Below are 20,108 nucleotides of genomic sequence, written 5' to 3'. Positions count from 1 at the left end.
GGTTAAAACATGAAGACGTTTTTACATTTCTTATAAAAGAAATGTATAGAATTCGCTTAAACTTTCAAGATTTTTTCCGAGGCCCGGAGGGCCGAGTCTTATATACCAATCGACTCAGCTCGACGATTTGGGACAATGTCTGTGTGTGTGTGTGTGTGTGTGTGTGTGTGTGTGTGTGTGTGTGTGTGTGTGTGTGTGTGTGTGTGTGTGTGTGTGTGTGTCTGTGTGTGTATGTAACGGACAAATTCTCATTCGTGTTTCTCAGCAATGGCTGAACCGATCTTATCCAAACCAATTTTAAATAAAAGAACTAAAAAACAGTATGAACGCTATTAATTTGTTTTTGATTCTGATGTTTAGTTTTTAAGATATATATGTTTGAATGCGTGAAAATGGCGTTTTTTGCAGTTTTTTTTAAATTATCTGCCGGAATTGACAATACAGATTACCAATTTATATGTTTTTAGACAGCTTTAACGAATACCTTTCGAACAAGCTATAGATTGTTGAAATCGGACTATTATCAAAAGAGATATTTAACATTAAATGCGGACGAAAGATTTTTATCATTTCCCATTGCCAGAAATATGACCAAAAACATGTAATCTATTATTAACGCCAAAACGGCTTATTTTAGGTCAATTGTATCTTCGGAGAATTTAATGGAGGTAATATGCCCTTTCTTTTGGTATTGTGCTTTTGCTAATTAATCCCCCTATGAGTGAGATATCTTCACAAATTTTCTTGGAAGTGATTATATCGAAATGATGCCTTCAGCAAATTTGTAGCTCTTACTTTTGCGAATAACTTTACTAAAGACTTCAAATATCTATTTTGAATACTTTAAAAGTTATGGCTTGTTGTTTGTGGATTACTCTTCGTCGCCTATTTATTGTTCAATATAGTAATAATCCATTGAAATAAGCCAAACATTATTTCGATAAATCGAATTTTGTATTTCATTTTTCTATCTACAACCGCTAGAAATAATCACCGAACATTTCCAAGTTGTCTGGAAGGAACTTGATAATTTATCAGTGCAAAAATGTTAATTTGTGCGAACCTTCTAACTGCAATTTTTCTAACTTATGACCATCGGATCGATCTGAAACCTTTCGGAAAATGAAAAGCGAACTAAATAACTCCAAGCAACGGCGTAGCCAAGAGAAGGTTTTGCGGTTTAACACCATACAACCCCCCCCCCCCCAACCACACCCAAAAAATATTGGATTGAAGTTGAAAATTTATTGATGCAGACTGATTTAATTCAATATTACAATAACAATTATCTGATCCGTAGATTGATAACCTGTTGTTGTAAACATCATGAGGACTTTTGATAAATTGTCGGAATGGGGTCCTGATACGTAACTGATCTATTGGTCTTGATTTCACAGTTGTCTAATAGCATCAATATCAAATTCTGGCCTGAAAACATTCCAATACAAAATTCCAGAGATCTGTAATCAATCATAATCCTCAGATTTATTTTCAAATTTTCAGCTTTTTTCCTACACAATATTACGAAAGCTTATTAAACAATTTTTCCTAATAAGTTTGTGAAAATTATAAACTATTTGAATTTTTTTAATAGTTTTATTTTTTATTCAACCGTGATTTTTTAATAAATAGTGACCATCGCTTCACAACGTAGTCTATTTTTCATGGCTTGCGGTGAGCACGATCTCTCGAATTGCTGAACTGAAAATTATGGAATAGAAATTAATTTTTAGTATTCTTTACAGACCCGCTGGTGCCCTAAGACGATTTCGCTAGATTTTTAGAGCACTGTGCACTAGACTGCCCAGAAAAATGATGAATTTTTGAAAACTCAATCGGCCCACCCCTGAGTCGATTCCTAGTCCCACCAGGAGTACTTGTACCAAATTTGAAGCAAATCGGACAAGTCTAACTACCGGACCAACGTGCCTGAAGTTTATATTGGATTTTTCATCAATTTACATGAAGAAAACTCACTAGCTCGTATTTTCGCCGCTAGGGGGCACTGTATACATCGTATTATCACTGTAAGTGAAAATAAGAAAGATATTTTAATTATCTACAACTTAGTCGAAGACTGCTAGTAAATCCGGCTATGTTAAAAGAAGTTATTAAACATTTAACGAAGTGATGTCTGAGTCAGTTTTGCATGGGGCCTAGCAGTGCATGGTTGTGTATCAGTGCTCGAGTCCCGCGAACTATATATTTTTGTGAAATAATGGTTAGATTTAGCCGAATAGTATGTTTACAAGAATTATAGTAAATAATACGAGTTATGTTTTGGTTAGAAAATTTTAGTTCCACCTGTGACCGCATAGAGGGCGCCACTACTATCTTTTCATAGAAGAGAGATAGAGTATCAAAATGTTCAGAAGAAATACTGAAAAATGCCTGTTCTATAACTTTGTAGAAGACACCAAATTTCTATATCTCTCCGTTGAAATGTTAGTGTTGGCGCCCTCTATGCGGTAACAGGTGGAACTAAACTTTTCCAATCAAAGCATGACTCATATTATTTACTATAATTCTTGTAAACATACCATTGAGCTAAACCTAACGATTATTTCACAAAAATGTTTAGTTCGTGTGAATCGAGTACTGATACACAACCATGCACTGTTAGGCCCCATGCAAAACTGACTCAGACATCACTTCGTTAAAAGTTTAATAACTTCTTTTAACAAAGTCGGATTTACTTGCAGTCTTCGACTAAGTTGTAGACAATTCAATTATCCTTCTTATTTTCACTTACAGTGATAATACGATGCATACAGTGCCACATAGCGGCGAAAATGCGTGCTGGTGGGTTTTCTCCATGTAAATTATTGAAAATTCCCATACAAACTTCAGGCCCGTTGGTCCGGTAGTTAGACTTGTCCGATTTGCTTCAAATTTGGTGCAAGTACTCCTGGTGGGACTACGAATCGACGCAGAGGTGGGCCGATAGGGGTCATTTTTTTCCTGTCACCCTACTGTGCACCCAGTGCATTAACGCAAGTGACGGAAGGTTATCGAAAAGTTTCGTCAAAATGAAAATTCCAGTAAAGATGATGATTTTCCCAAACGGTTCGTTTTCGTGAGGTTTTTATTTGTTCTTTTGCATTAGGATTAGCGATAATAATTCAAATCAAGAATACTACTGGGAAGTCACCTTTAGAAAAAGTCGATGTCGAAGTAAAATTTGAAACTATGCACGCATGTACTTCAGAGATACCGTGATATCAGGAGCTGCGATTTCATTTCAACGCTTTTTTGTGAAAAGGGCGATACTTACAAATGTAAACATAGGGCTTTTTTCTTACATGCGAATGAGGGCTTTGAAACGCAACAAATTAACCTAAAAATTTGGATTCTACGATACTGCTTTCTTAAACTACAGCAAAAAGTACAACAGGCGAAACTGTATTTTTGTTTGTTTATTTAAAGTTTCGCCCTCCACGCTCCATGCAAACAAACAGGGCGATACTTTTTTTGCTAGCAGTTTAGAGGCGAAACTGTTATTTTCAAATTTTTTTAGGATTATCAAACTGATACCAGCTGTAAATAGTAACAATGATCTCTATTGAAAAAACCCGGACGAAATCGGTGGTGTAAAATGGTAGTTATTGTAAAAAAACGTAAGGGCGATACTTCAATGCTGATAGGTGGGACCGAAAAAATAAACAATCGCCAAAGGGGCAATACTATCATTTGTCAATTTCAATAGCAAAAACAAATTTTAATTTAATAATTTCAAATACTTTATGAAGTTTTGGGTTTCGATCACTGAATCATGCAATCTAGGATGTAAAAAAACACAATAGTTCTTAAATAGGAAATAAAACCAAGTCTGGAAATATACACTGTTGATTTTCTTTGAATGGTATCACTGCTAGTATCGCCCTTTTCAAGAAAAAGCGTTGATTTCTTAGTTCTCAGTCGCGTTGGAAATTTGATTAAAATATAAACTTCAAATCGATTAAAAAAAATCGTTTTTTTTTTGTTTCAGTACAATATATAACCTCTTTAGGAAAATTCAGTTTTCCCACCACAATTTAGATATTTTATTAACAGAGCATTAACAATAATTCGTTGGTATGTCTATTTTATGGGCCATTTTTCCATTCCCATTGATTTGGTTTGAGATTTCTAGCACTGATGTTGTCCTATGCTGATTTGAGCGATTCTCTGAGTCCTGCCACTATCCCATGTAGTATGTGTTATCAAAAACATTGCGAAGCATCAAGTTCAAAATGTTCTCAAACGATATAATATCCAAAGAGAGTGATAAGAGTTATAAGAAATGTCTCATCACACTGTTAGGTGGATTAAACACGTTTTTAATGAAAATAATTCGCATTTTTGCTACTAATTGGTATTATAGACATTCAAAAAATATTAAAAATGAGAATCTGATGAACAATCAAATTGTCTACAACTTCGTAGAAAGCTATAAATCGTAGTAAAATCACCCGAAAAGAATGGATTAAGAAGTAGATTAACAAGGACTTACAAAAAAAAGTTGGGTTTAAATGAACAGTAAGTTCAAATAAATCTCAATGTTTACAAAGTCTCATTTTCAGCAGAAAAAATATATTTTCAGATTCCTCCGGTTCTTGGGTGACATTGACACTTTATGAACAAGGAGGTGTGGAAAGGTGTTGACCAAATTTATTCGATAAACTTATACCTTTTCAAGATATTGATTAATGTAGTAACGGATTTTATCATGCCTTTTTCATCTCTTTTCTCGCTCTAGGACATAGCTAATGTAAACTAGAATGACCCTTCTTCTTGATCCTATTCTGCCTGGTAAAATACAATTGGCTTAAATTCAAAACTTTATATTTAATGAACTAAAGTAGACAGTTCGAGTCATTGTAATAAACGATGGATTTTATTGCAACTTTGGGTTGAAAATCCAGTTTGTCCTTATCAACATTAAAAGAAAGATGATTGAAAGAGTTCTGGATCCATGTTTTTTATCTTTTGGGGTAGATTCATTTCGTCAGAATTTACAGATGCAGAGTTTTGCTTGTCCTCAAATTTTATTTCCAAATCGAACACGCTTCACATAAACCAAACTTCGCAAAACCAAGTTTCATAATTTCCTTTAAGAAGAAATTCCGGAGTCGTTTCTCGTTGGACACAGATCACAACAGAAAACGAACAAGAAAATATTAGGCTGGACCATACATTCAGTAAATTCTCAAAATAATACCAATCTGTTTATTGAAGATTTCCCTCATAATATGGTATAAGAGCAAAGACCACATATCAAGAAGACAGAGTTGCCAGTTCAGTTCAGAATCTGGAGACATTAACAGCAACACGTCTTTCGGGTAAAGGTGATACTTTCTATATCTACTTTTATATTGAGATCGTTATCTTCGTATGATAGATAAAACCTTTATTTCTAATTTACTATTGCGATTTCTGCTCAATGTACAGTGATTCTCAAAAGTTAACAAACTTGAACATAAATCTCATCGAATTATTTTTCTATCCATCATGAAACTGTCAACCAGGACTCTCAATCGAAATCGAATCAAATGACTGAATATCTAATCGAGTTTGAGCAAATATATAGTTAAAATTTGGGCCAAATATATCCCACAAGATGCTAACGAGCAAAAAGGTTGATTCAAGATTACATCAAGCATACTCCAGAATAAGTGAAGAAATAAAAAAGAAGAAACAAATATATCTGTGACAGAAAAAAAACTGTTTCATTTTGCTGTATTACCCAGCATCTACCAAAAGAATACTAATTTCGTTCATGTTGTATCTACTCTTCTCTATATCTCCTTGCTCCAAAGATATCATTGGTGCGCATAAAACGGTGGAATCTGGAATTATGTTTTTTCCGCTTAAATGTGGGACTTTGCTAGTATTCAGGTTCTTCTGAGCACACTGTTAAAATAAAGCCAACCATTTCTTTTACAAATGAAAATGTTTTTGGAATAAAGCTTCTCAACCAATAGACCCCGTGCGAATCTAGTAATTTTGATAAAAATTTAATAGCTTTCTCTGGCGATTCAACATCGCGATGTAGTTTTCAACAAAGTTGTACACAATGAAATTGTCCATCAGATTCTCATTTTTGGTAATATTTGAATGTCGAAAGTACTACCTATAGGCAAAAATGTGAACCAGTTTCATTGAAAAACCTATGTTTTCAAGCAAAAAATCTTTAAAATAAAAAGTTGTTCTGGAGCCCCCGACAGATTATTTTAATTTTACTTTCAAATGAAAAGGAAAAGCCTATTCTATCACATGCTGAAGTTTTAGCGATGCCGATTTTTTTCGAATAAAATTGTTCTACTAAAGACACCGTGGTATATATAATAGAATCATTCTCTATACCACCAAAGAGTCTTCCAATATGGGCGAAGTAGACCAAAAACTAAATCTTCATGGGATGAATTATCAACATATATGGAGAAAAAAACAGGGGCCCTTATTACGAGTATCACTTTACAGCGAAAACAAAGTGAAGTTATCAACACCCTTTTTAGGAGTCACCTTTGTGATAAAATGTGTAAAAGCTCATCCGATGCGACAACATGGATGCATTTGCTGTTATTATGGATGTCACGTCACGTGTCGTCGAAAAAAATACACTTCCCATGTATTTTTCACCATCATTTTCAAAGCAGTTACTTAAAATAAGTTGAGCTCAAAATTGGAATTTGGTTTTGATTTTTTATTATAAATTTGAGAAGTTGTCTGCTTTGTAGATTTTTGATTGAAGAATTCCAAAGTAGCTAGGTTTGCTTGAATAATGGATTTTTATTTGCTGTTTTTTGGCTTAGAATGTACGACAATTCCCAGTCGGTAGAGATCTGATTTATTTCTCTGAGCGGTGGTGAATTTCTATGGCCCCTGTTTTCCCAGGCAACCGTAGGTATGTACGTATACTATAGTATTTTGAAGTTATTGAATGGGGTGTGACTTTCAGAGGTAGAAGGTTTAGTAGTCGTTTTGTCGATTTGTTCAGTTATATGCGCCGGGACCCATTGGTATAAGTCTAGGCGTCCTGTGTATGTGTTAAGATTGTATGTAATTTCTTCTATGCAAGGATGAGGCGAGTTATGGTTTTAGACTGCGATTTTATTGCGTCCGAAATGACCGATTAATACAATGTCGATTGCTTCACGCTGAAATAGATTGTTAATGTTTAGTAATATTACTGATAATCAAATTCAATGAAGCTATTGATAATCAAATTCAATGAAGAAAATTTCAGCGATGAGAAAATGAATATATTGTGTTTAAAAAAAAAATATTAGTTTAATAAACCTATTATCGTTTAGATTTTTAATTATAATTTTATTAAAACTTCAACAAACTTCTTTGAACTTAAAAATGTTTTCATTGGAATTTCAAGTTTATTGTTGTTTTAATGAAAAAAATGGTTCACACCAATAATTTTGTTGCTTGAAGCAATAAATAATAAATGATTCAATTCAATAACACATATGTTTGATTCAAACATGCCAATTATTCTGCGTGTTTTTTATGACGAATATTTCGGCGCTGAAAATCGTTAGATGTTGCGGCAAATTAATACTGATTTCGGGATCTGAAAGAGATTTGTAGCCTTGGTCTGTCTTGGATCCAATAATATGAATAAGATTTCGGTATTTTGTTTGGAGGATTTTAATTAATTATTTCTCACGTGTTTTTATTAGAATCGAAGATCTCTAGGTCCGTTTGTGTATTACTGTAATGGGTGGAATGTTAATTCGTTTGTGTTTTACTGCTTTTCTTCTGGTTAGTGAGTAATCCAAGGGGATACGTTTTCGGCAGTATTGTTTTAAAAGTAAAGTGTGGCGTTTACTGTTAATTTTAACTCTGGAGAAACCCTGTTTGTAGATTAGGTTTAACCTGGATGGGTCTTTTTTCGCTGGCTTATGATGGCCGCTCCCTAAATTAGGCATGATATCAGCGAGTTAATTATTCGTAGTAAATATTCTCTGTCTTCTCGGAAATAATAGGGCTCGTGGACATTCCTCCCGTTTGGTTCGAATGTGGTCCATCCAGATACCTAGTAAGTTAGTTTTTTGTCATTTTAATGTATTCACCGTCATATGAAAGTCGGTATACAAATTCAAAGGAATCGGTTACTTCCCTCTGATGGATCGATCCAAACTCACTCTGCAGGCATACTTTTTGGTCTTGATCGAAAAACAGCTGCAAACAAAAACGGAAGTAGCAATCAAAACAAGGCAGTGGGCTAAATGCTTTGATGATTTAGAGAAAACCATAGTTTGCCTCCTTTCGTTTGAGAGAATGGTTAATCTCAATAGTAAAATGTCTAACAATTACAAGACCATCTCCCGTAACTAACAGCTGCCTTTTCCAAATCTAGGAAGTTTTTTGAAATCATTGACTAACACCGTTGAAATCGAACCGGCACATAATAACGCAATGCGGATACTGGAACAAGCCAGTGTGAACAAGGACGAGCTACCAAGTGTAATCCCCGGAAAATTTACTACGAAAAGCAAACTATCGATAAATCCAAGGTTAAGCACCATGTATTTAATGATGCCCTGTATTCTCATAAGTCTTACTCGATACACGAGAAGCGGTTTGCACTTGAGGCGAGGATGTAGTAATTGTGAAACAGACGATCACGCAGTGATGGACCAAAGCAATAGTGATTATTTTATTTAACCTTTATTATTAATTTACTTTGTTCATTTAATTATTTTTCTTAACGAAAACTTTGAACAATAAATAGTTTTTAGAGTTATTAGCACATGCATACACTATAGCAAAATAAGTGACAAGGAAATTCATCACGGCTGAGAGAAATAAAACAGCATCGAACGGGCATTATCGTACCTCGCAAACTGAAAAACAATTAATGAAAGACTATTTCTCAATCAAACCTGCTTTCCCCAGCTTTTTGGGACTCCTCACCATAAAATCTACAAGGCAGGCAAATTATCTCTTGATGGTCTCTTCCTTACTAAACAGCATAAACACAATAGGAAAATACCTATTTTAAGGCAATTTTTTTAAGAGACTGCTATTCTGCCCATGATCGCATATCTGTCCCGTTTTCTATGGGATTTCCTATCTTTATGGGACTGATATGCGATCATGGGCAGTATTCACCTTTTAAAATGATGGTGAAAAAGTACACAGAAAGTGTAATTTTTCCAACAAAGATTATTCCGAACATTCACTGTCAACAACGTAATAGGTAAAACAAGTTAAGTGAAAGTAAACGTGAAAGTGAGAACGGTAATAAGGATCAGAATGCTGCCAAAACGCGCGCACGCGAACTCTACACGACGGTGTTAACGAAATACCGGTTTTGCATAATTGTGATGAGATGTACATCAAAGCCAATTTGAAATTTCAAGCAATTACATGGACAAAAATATTTCTCTCCGATAAGAACAAGATTACTGTGGATGACTGTTTCAAATGGAAGAACCTGTCGAAATTCTCTTCAAAGTACTTGATCAGGCAGGCCATGTGAATTTGTGGCAAAAGTAGTGAACCCTTGTCAAAGGTATCATGAACGGTGAGATTTACAAAACTGAATGCCTCCAAAAACGGTTTTTGTCGTTTTAGAGATAGCACGATCAAAAACTGCTGTTTTGGCTTGATTTGGCGTCATTCTACTATTCCAAAACTGTACAGGAGTGTTATGCCGCTAATTGAGTGGATTTAGTGCCGAATGAAATAAATCCCCCAAACTGTCCTGAATTCAGTCCGATCGAAACTATTGGGCAATGATGAAGTGCGAAGGAATATCATATACTGTTGAAAGACGGGAGAAAAACGTACCGGAAACGACTGTATATCGAGTATTTCACTCATCTTAACATTTAATCGATATATGTCATGTCATTATATAGCAGTAAAGCAGCAAAATTATCATATGGTCATGGCCTTGTTTGAGAGTACCCTGGTCAACGAGGAATGATGAAGTAGGGCGGGTTTACCGAGCACCATTTGAACGTTGTCCAGATCAGAAAATATCTTATTCTGTCATGTGTTTAAGGTAGTTTTCGGAAACTAAGCGCGAAGTTTTCAATTTCTTCAATAGTTTAAAATACTACCGTTTTCACATGTTCAATCCGAACTTGTTAAAATTGAGGCTATTCTATGTCAGAAGTTATCAAATTTAGTTAACAAATGTACAAACGTCGCCATTCTATAGGACTTTCATTAAAGTGTCACACATGAGAATTAATCTCAAAATTCGCAAAAATATCGAAACAATTATTTGATGTTGATTTTGAACGTTGTTCGTTTGTGTTACCATTGCATCTCACAGCTCTCAAGATATGTCCTCGTGCCATTTAAGCCGGTCGCTACGTCATTTACCAGAAGTGATGTACATTGCTTCGAATTGAGCTAATTAAAATTCGAAATGCATTTCTAGATACACCGTATGACCGTGCATTATAAGTTTATTTTTTACATTTTAATAACATTTAATTAGCTGGAGATTACCGGGTAGGGAAAGTTATAAAAATTAGAGCCATAGTACTCAACTGAGAGCAAGGATGTGAAGTAAACAGATCGGAAAACTAGAAGTGTCAGAGTCGTTAAAACAGGCTTAATATCGTGCGGGCTTAACTTTTGTCTTCTGCTGATGAGGGTCGAGCTTAGGCAGCATAACTACGAATCGGTTGTCACGGTAAAGATGGACAAGTCTGTCTATACCAAGACACATGCTGATGAACTCAGGTGATTCGTACTTACGCTGCCTAAGCTCGACCCTCATCAGCAGAAGACAAAAGTTATGCCCGTACGATATTTTCAATGCAATGGCGAGCAAACTAATTTCTTGAAATACATTTTTAAAATCTGTGATTTAACGCCAAACATCGATCCTGAAATGATACTCACAGCAATTCCAACGTAAACATACTTTTTAATAATTGCTCTGCTGGTTACTATTCAGTGCTATTCATCGGAATCCATCAACAGCTGATTTGGTTTTGACAGAACAAAGTCACATTTGTAGCGAACTGATTACAAATGGTGACTTTGATTTCGATCACCTTCCAGTAACTTTTTCGCTTTCTCAAGAAGCAGTTTCCAATCCCATTAGCTCAGTTTTTAAGTATCACAAAACGAACTGGAAAAGGTTCGAAGATTATATTGAGAGTAATTTTAATCACGGTCATGATATTAAAATTTAACTAATTCTATAGTTGTTGCAAGAAAATTATCGGTAACACAGACAAAATTCTATACTCATATAATTGACAACAATCTTCAATTTCTGATTCGCTGAAAGAATGTTCGTAGACGTAAATATCAACGTTCTCGTGATCCTGCATTGAAATAAAACTATCAGGATCTGCAAAATGAAATTAGACGTACACACCTAGAAAAAATAGTGTAAATTTACGTCTCCTGACCCTGACATATACGAGCATCAAAAATGACTTAGTTTTACGTTTGATTTTAATTTTACATGACGTTGAATTTCGTAAATCATGTAGTTTTACTCCTCATACAGCGTTTGTTCTGAATGGTAGGAAGTGTAATTTTATGTCATTGCGCATGTAAAGTATATGTTTCATGTAAAATTAAATGGAACACGGTAATGTTCCGTCATTTCGTAAATTACGGTTTGTTGAATTGTGTCATGTTTGCAATTACGTCAACGATAAAATTCAGATTTTTTTGGTGTGTAGATTCACACTCTTAAGAAATGAAATTTTTACGAAACAGGTTGAACAAATTAAGCCATATTCCAAAACTTTCTGAAAACTTTCTAAGATCACTTAGAAACCATAGAAACACATTCCAATTTTGAAAGAAGGTGACCACATATTTTTTACAAATGGAGAAAAGCTTGAAAACTTGCTCAGCAGTTTGTGAGCGTTTAATTGCTTGTTAAGCTTATTAATGTATGTAATGGAACCAGTGTGGCTGAGGGAACAAACCAATTCAAATGACCTGGAAATTCGAAATATTCCATTCTTTTATTCTCTCCCTCATCATTCTATTAGATGTATATGAAGGGACTTCTTTCTGGGTTCAACTTCTTTTGCCGGACCTGAATATCAAATATAAACAGTAGTATGAAATTACGCTTGTTGTGTTTTTTTTAATTGTTTATTATTCTTCTGTCCTGCTCTTGTTTATGGTTTTTTTCTATTATTCATTTTTTATTAATCTTGTTTTCATCTTTTGCTGGTTTTGTTATATTTTTATTTCGTTCATATTTGAAATTATCAACTATTGCATTGTTTGAAATAAATCGGTTAAGTAGCTTTGGAATGGCAGTTAACACCGCATATCGTGTTTTTCCGTTCTACAAAAAGTTTCGTCACAGAGTCGCTTGTATAATGTAAAAAAGTTTTGATCAATCCGCTTGACTCAAATTATTTTTTACGCTGAAACCCTTACTGCAACTTCAATTTTTCATTTAATTCCAAGAAATTCCAAACACCATCATTTGACAGGTTTAAAGTCATTTCCAGTGAGTTTACAACAAAATTTGGTAGCGACAGTAAACAACTGTAAATTAGCAACATTTCAATCTTTTTGTCATTTCTGCAAACAATTCAAATAGTGTGATAATTTTTTATCTAAATTACACTACCATACACAAAATATTATTTTCCCACATTCAAAATGTCGTATAAGAGATCGGAATGTTACGGAAATGTTTTCGTAGAAGTGATAACATACAATCGTGTTTTAAATACTCTACAATTATTTTCCCTCGTAGAGCAAAAAGTACTTGAATTTGTTGATTCAATTTTTTATTTATGTATTTTTTATTGATATATAATTTGTCCAACCTTCATTCTTTTTTTTCTAAAATTTGTTTTATTTTAATTCATTGACTGACTAGACTAAATATGTTTTTTAAAGAGTTATAAATTTTTATTTGTTTATTATTTGCTGATTCTCTGTGCAATTTCACTTATTATGTACATTCTCGAATTATACGATCATCAAGCTCAAGCTTATGAAGATTTATTGAAAAAACTTCAATAAATTAACAACTCTAAGTTTATTCCAATCCGGCTCGTTCACTGGTATATTGTATTACACACAAAAGCGACAAAAAACTGGTACCCTTATGTTCGACCCCCGGTCCCGGATTTTCTCTCTACAGTCCTGCTCATATTTATGGCATTTTTCAACCGATTTGGACACTTTTGAATATTTTGGATTGAGAAACTAAAACTTGTAAATATGAATCGGATGAAGGCATCTGATTCTCGATAGTGCAGATTTCGGGAGGGATGTTCCAGCAGTAGGATATGATTTATAAATTGTAATAAAATTCTAGACATACAGGTATTAAAATAAATGAAATTGTCTCAAAAGTCTGTTATTTACGTTACGGCACCATACGGCAATGTCATCTCAGAACGACCAACACGGCCCCACGAACTATCTCCAGAATGTACGTTCGGGGGTCAAATCACCAAATGATACCAAAACCACAAGAAACAGTCCTCTGAAGTAATTCCAAGAATTTTGATACCCATATTGTCAATATCCTAGTGAACAGGTCCGTGTACAAGAAGAGTTACTTCCCAAGTAGCACGCTTTGTTATTGTATAGTATTTGTAACTCTCTTGGTAACAACTTTGTTTGTATGTTGTGCAACATGTTCCTAATGGCAGCAAAATAATGAAAACAATAGCTGTGCCATTTGTCAAGCACTCGGTAGTTGGACAGTTCTGTTTTAGGGTGGAATGACAAACAAAGAGGCATTTGCAACTTTTTAGACTGTTTGTGCAAGTTAGCAAAGTTTCTGATTAGTTTCACAACTGTTATTGATGTTTGCATACTTAACACTATTGGCCTGCTCTATAGTTACATTGTTGCACAATCAGTTTAAAAACCCGTGGAAATTATTTTCAAATATATCCAACAATAAAAAATATTGTGTAGCAGTTGTGCAACATTTAATACTTTCAACAAGTTGCAATTGCTACTTGGGTTAAGTTCGGTCGTTCTGGAAACAAGTCGTTGAAAGAACCAAGGAAAAAACCTTGCGAGGGTGGCTGGAAAGGGATGTTAGTCGAATTGGTCGGCTTCTCTAGATTGGTTCACGTTTCGACAAGTTTCTATATTTCTCGTTTTTAGAGTTTCCTCCTGCCTTGTGGAACCGATCAGCTCCAGAGTGCCACTATGTAACCGCCGTCGCCCTTACCACTACGCCTGCATAGAAGGAAACTGAAGCGAGAGCGACTCGAGGTCCGATGACTTTTGAAGGATTCCCCGCGGGTCCGAAGAATACCATCCGCCAATCCGGTACTCGACGACTTACTAGACTGAGGCGCAAATTTGTTTCGCTGATCCCCCTCCCCCCCCCCCCCCCCCCGTTCGAGCGAAAGTTGCAAGTTTTGCTCTTCTTTCCCTGTCTCTCCCCTGTCCTTGATACAACTGCTGCTACATTGATGCGGAAATAAGCCACCCTCTGAATATCTTGACCAAGCATAAGTTTTAGTTAAAAAATTCAAATTAGTATTCTGTATTCCTAGTTTTAAGATAGCTATAATTTTTACTCTTTATTGAAACTCTTGTCCTCCATCTTGTAAATAGAATTGAATCCCTAGTTTTAAGATTTCTGTGAAATTTCTCATAAATATTTGTTCCCCCTTTTGTGTACTAAACTATATTGTTAGTTTTAAGATAACCGTAAAATATTTCGTAAAATACTATTACTCCCCCTCTTGTATATCAAAGTGAATACCTTGTTTTAAGTTTTTTCATAAAAAAATCTTTTGGCCCTCTCTTGTATATTGAATCTTATTTCTAGTCTTAAGATAGCTGTAAATTTCCTTTTCCTTTGTAAAAAAAAATATTTCAACATTGTAACCTCCTAGTTTTAAGATATCCAAAATGTAAAAACAAAAGTATTTGGCACCGCCAAGCTAACGCATTTGTGCCTATCAAATAAACGAAATGAATAAAAAAAAAAAGTTTCTATATTGACAATAAATCGTAGTAGACCAGTTACACAGCAAAAGTCGGTCAGCGGGAGTTAACAAGGAAAACATGAAGTTGGAGAAAATCGAGATATCGTAGTCTGGAGAAATTTTACTCGCGAAAATCGGCATGAGTATACGGAGGAATACCGCCATCGAGGAACTCTCAACACCAGCTAGCAGATAAATAGGAACTTAAACAGCCAAGGACAACAAGAAACCCTACGAAGGCTGCTTTAAAGAGATGTAAATCATTAAGGTCGATATCTACGGAAAGGTTTGTGTCGCAACAGGTGACGAATTTGCAGCAATCCCGAGCAGTTCAGATATATCGCGAAGGCTGAACAGCTACCAAGGAAAAACAGGAACGATCAACACAAAATATAAAAAGCAAGAGTACAGTTTCTACTGAAGTAATACCTAACACTGGCCCCGGTTGGAAGAGGATTGCGAAGTACAGGACCTTTAGGTTTAGGCGGTAGGCCTAACTACTAAAATCAATCCGACACTACCACATACCAGCAGGCAGCGATGTCTGTCGAAGGTTTCTTTTCGATAAAAAACATTTACCCCATTTTTTAAGCCAAGTCGATTGATACACAAGACTGAGCCCTCCAGGTCTCTGCAAAAATCTTCGAAGTTTGAGGGATTGTATACCTTTCGTTTAGAAAAAACGTAAAAAAGTTAAAACCCTCCCCTTGAAAATTCTCTGCGCCCGGGCCTGCTAGCGAAATTCACAAATAGTATCCCAATACTGGAACAATCTTCCGGAAATCCGAATTCCTGGAAACTAGATGGATTCACGTAGTTCATTGTCAGAGCTTATAGGGGGTTATATACAAAGTTGAAACTAAAAAAATCGAATTTTTTTATTGAATATTCTGAAAATACATACCTTTGAAATATATGTGCGAAATTTCATCCAAATTGGCTAGCTTTTCAATTACTGTCGTTTGTAGCGCGCTGGTTCTTCCACGAATGAAGTTAACACCAAACTTTACACGCGATTATCTCGGGATAGAGTTTTTGTAAAAAAAACGGTACTGAACGTGATATCTCAAAAACTAGTCATCGGATTTCAAAAACTTTTTTTGATTGTTTGTATTTATTTTCTCGTATACTTGAACGCTTTCTTTTGAAGTAGAATACTTCTAACGTTTCAATATAGGGGACCGTTTCAAAAAATAGGCTTTGGCAGTCGCGTCAGATTTTGAACGTTAATAACTTCCATCATACTTAATAGAATGATTTGAGGTTTAAGGCAATTTTATCGTAAATATGTTTCGCAATGTATTATTAAAATTTGGAGTATGCATAACATGCATTAATACCGAAAATACTGCGTTTTAAAAAATCTTTCAAAAACTACCGAAAATGGTGAAAATTTTCAGCTCATCTCGGCCAGAGCCATCAATATGGTGCAGCAACCGAACACTTAAATGATGAAAAGTTTTAAATATAGGCCCGCTACAGATTTGTTTCTATCAACATTCGTATTTGGTTGCTTGGCGCGAACGGATGGCTGTACAATACCGAGAAATATTTGTGAGCTGTACACGACTGGTGGATGAATCAGTTTGTGTCGAAACGTGCTACTAGCAGAAGCCATCATTTTCATTTCTGATGAATGTAAGATAGCATACACACACGAAAAAACCGATTTCAAATCATCTGACTGAAGCTCGTTCGTGATTGGTTCCCGCTAATTTCATGAACCAAGCCGCAAATCTGGTCAGAAAGAATTGTCATTTCAGATGTCAACACCGGGAGAGAAGGTGATTAACTATTAACTACGATTAACGTTTCAAAATAAAAGCCCCATTTCAAAATTTCGGAAAAAACCGAAAATCGCGTTTTGAAAGTTTATAGCTTTCATTGTACTTAGCCAAAATACACAATGTTTTAACTAATCAGTCAGAAAAATAATCAGGAATCTTGTATAAGATTTGTACGTATGTATAACTTGCATGAATAAAGAAAAATTGATTTTCCGAAATCAATTATTATTTGCCAGTACTATTCGACTCGCGTATTTTAGTATTTCATTTCATAGTTAGCCAGGCCTTTTTTTGCGATGTTAAACCATGCAACGACTATAAGATATAAGGTTTGCTTGAATTTTTCGTCATTCGTTTACATCTACCTTATACCGGCGGCAGCAGCAGCATCACCAGGCCAACTACATGTGTGTGACATCGCCAGACCGGCAGGTAGGATTTTAATACGGTTGCCGGAAAGGAAAAACACCACGAGTACTGGCGCTTCCGGATCGTTTAAGGTGACGGTCGAGGATAAGAAACCGGCTGGTGATAAGAAGGCTGCAGCGAAAAAAACCCGAAGAAATCGACTACCACAGGAGAGAAGAAAAACCGCTGGTGTTAGAGGTAAAAACAGGCTGCAAAAGAAGGCCAACGCTGTCGCTGCAAAGACGGTAGCAGCTGGCAATAAACAGAAGGCCAAATCAACGAAGACTGTAGAGAACAAGCCAAAGAAGGCCGCGCACCTGCCAAGAAAGCAAGAAGTAACCTCGCGCGTCCGCAATGTTGCCAAAACAGTCCTTTTCAGGACTAAAAAAATCTACTTGTGAAGAATTATTAGTGCAAATTTTCCGTTAATGCTATTTCTCTCGTTTCTAGCCTGAGCAGCGCTCACTTATTCAAACTGTGATAATAATTAGCGGATTTTCCTCATCGCTAAACAAATTCTGTACTTTTCAGTTCCAATAAAAAAGACGAGCATGTAATATCCGACAACCGAAATGTTATGAAGTTTCAATTAAAAATTCTTGCAATATATTTAATTTGGTCCTGAAAAGGACCATTGGTTTGTTTAATCGTGGGAGGAAAATTCCGTTCACTTCCGATAGCGGCGAATTTCTCACAGGGTGACAGTTCCTGTTCCGTAGCATTTGGCTCCTCAACGTCACCAGGGGTTGAGGTACTTTCGCGAATGGTTTTCGTTGCTGGCTGCTTTCGGGCGGTCTGTTTGATACGGGCTATGGCGCGAAAATTTGTGCTATTCTGGTGTACAACGAATGATAAGAAAATCGACCGACCAATATTTAGTATAGTAGCGCGAATACGCACTACTATCACTCTCTTACTCGCTCGTTTTCGTGCCATGCACTTTTTTATTCCTTTCTGCTACTAATACTAGCATAACCTAAACGAATTGAGAACCGGAAAAATCTTAAATTCTTTATACGATATTATTTAACAAACTGATTTTAACAAAATAAATCTAAACACTTCATTTTAAACTTTTAAACGCACCAAATTAACTTCTAACTGAAGCGTTCGGGTGAAGTCATTTGAAATTTAATTAAAAATAAAAGGTTGCAAAAATTTAAAAAAATCCAATGATTGATCTAATGTTGCCAATCCTCTTTACGCAACTCTACCATTTAAAACTCTGACATTACCCGCCCATATTTTTTTAAAGCCAGAAATGAGAATTTTTTGGAAATTTGTGATCGATTAAATATCGGTTTTTGTTTTGCAAATAGAGAAAAAGATGGGTTGATAATATCAACGACGTTACCGAAATAAAGTAGTATACATTTTATGCTATTAATACGAATGCTGCAATTTTTACTAATTTCAGAAAGGTTTCATTTAAACAAGTTATTTCGGTGTTTCTAATGGAAATAGCGAAATAACGGTACATGTATATCCGATTCTCTGCTGTTGCCAAATGAATTGTTTCACTCTCATTAAATGCTCTTTTCAGGGTTACCATATGAGGATAAATATGTTCGAATATTTTAGGTTTCGATGTACGTGTACAGATATTTCGGTATTTCCATTAGAAATAACGAAATAGCTGGTTTTAATACAACCTATCAGAAGATAGTCAAAATTGTAGCATTCGTATTAACAAACTAAAGTGTATTGTACTTCACACCGGTTATGTCTCTGACATTACCCACCCATCTTTTTTAAAATAAGATTCGATTCCTTGCAATGAATTTTTATTTAAAATTTTGAGCACAACAAAACTAAATTTGTTAGTCAACATGTTTTTAAGCAAGAAAAAAAAATTATTGGAAAACTGATCCATTCAAGTACACCACAATACATATTTCTTCAATAATCTTTTTGGTTTTTGGACTTCAGCCGAGTGGTTCGGCTTGGAGAGCGTTCACCGCAAACCTCTACTAAAACACGCTTCGGGGGATGGGCCATAACTCCGACAACCCTAAATATTTTGATTAAATTCAACTTGTTTTTTCTATCTTCGATAGTGATACCAACGAGCTGTTTTTCGCTTTTCCAAAAAAAAAATTTAAACACTTTAAAACAATCATGAACCTAGCTCACTTTTTCGCCAAGACTTTGTATATAACCCCGTTAATAGTAAATGAGTTCCTGACATCCAAATGACTCGTGTCCAAATTAGTAAAAAATGCCATAGCTATGAGCACTTCATTTTTGCGGCTACCCGGATACCCTTGTCGGCCTAATATCGACTAGAAATATTCAGTAACCCATCCTCAGGCCCTCGTTTCCCGCATCATCAACTTTATTCCTCTAAAACTTATACTTCGTGAAATTCTTCACTAAATACCGATTTCCTGCTCTTTCTCAAGAACACGGAAATTAATTTGATTGAAATCTGAAAAGGTACCTGGGTATTCTGTCGGACACATAACGGTTAAGCAGAGACAATGATCTGAATTATTATCGTACTATCTTGATTTTTACTAGAGCTATTTTAATTACTTCTTATGGCTTCAAGAAAAGATAAACCTGCCGTGAAAGGTACATATTCAAAATGAAAATCTGGTGTGGCACCATCCAAAATTGGTACCAAATGAGTTGCCGAAGTTCTGTCCACTTTTTTATTTTTTTCCACGACATAAAAACATTCGCTTCGTAAAAGTGAACCTCCTCGGTGAACCCTCAGAAAACTTTTGCATCTTCCGACTTCACATGCCAGCCACGTATGGCCACAGTAATTCCCGTGTTCGTGCATGGAACCACCGGTACTACCGGGAAGCAAGAGAAGCGAACAAAAAATCTTTGACGATTTCACGAAAACGCCTCTGCTGCTACTGATGGGCAATAATAATTTTCCACAGACTAATATTCTTAAACTTTACGAGTGAAAGCATAACACGCGTTTTCCGCCTCCTCCCGAGACTTTATTACACGTTGGCTCGTTTAGGGGTCACGGAAAACCGTTTCC

General features: G+C 35.5%; 1 protein-coding gene across 2 annotated transcripts in view; it reads right to left on the bottom strand.

The window, feature by feature from the left end:
- LOC131690379 (uncharacterized) overlaps positions 1 to 20,108 on the bottom strand; it is a 687,875-nt gene that overhangs the window by 664,476 nt on the left and 3,291 nt on the right. The window lies entirely within an intron of this gene.

The sequence above is a fragment of the Topomyia yanbarensis genome, chromosome 3, assembly GCF_030247195.1.
Source record: "Topomyia yanbarensis strain Yona2022 chromosome 3, ASM3024719v1, whole genome shotgun sequence".
NCBI lineage: Eukaryota > Metazoa > Arthropoda > Insecta > Diptera > Culicidae > Topomyia > Topomyia yanbarensis.
This window is presented reverse-complemented; position numbering and strand designations above follow the sequence as displayed.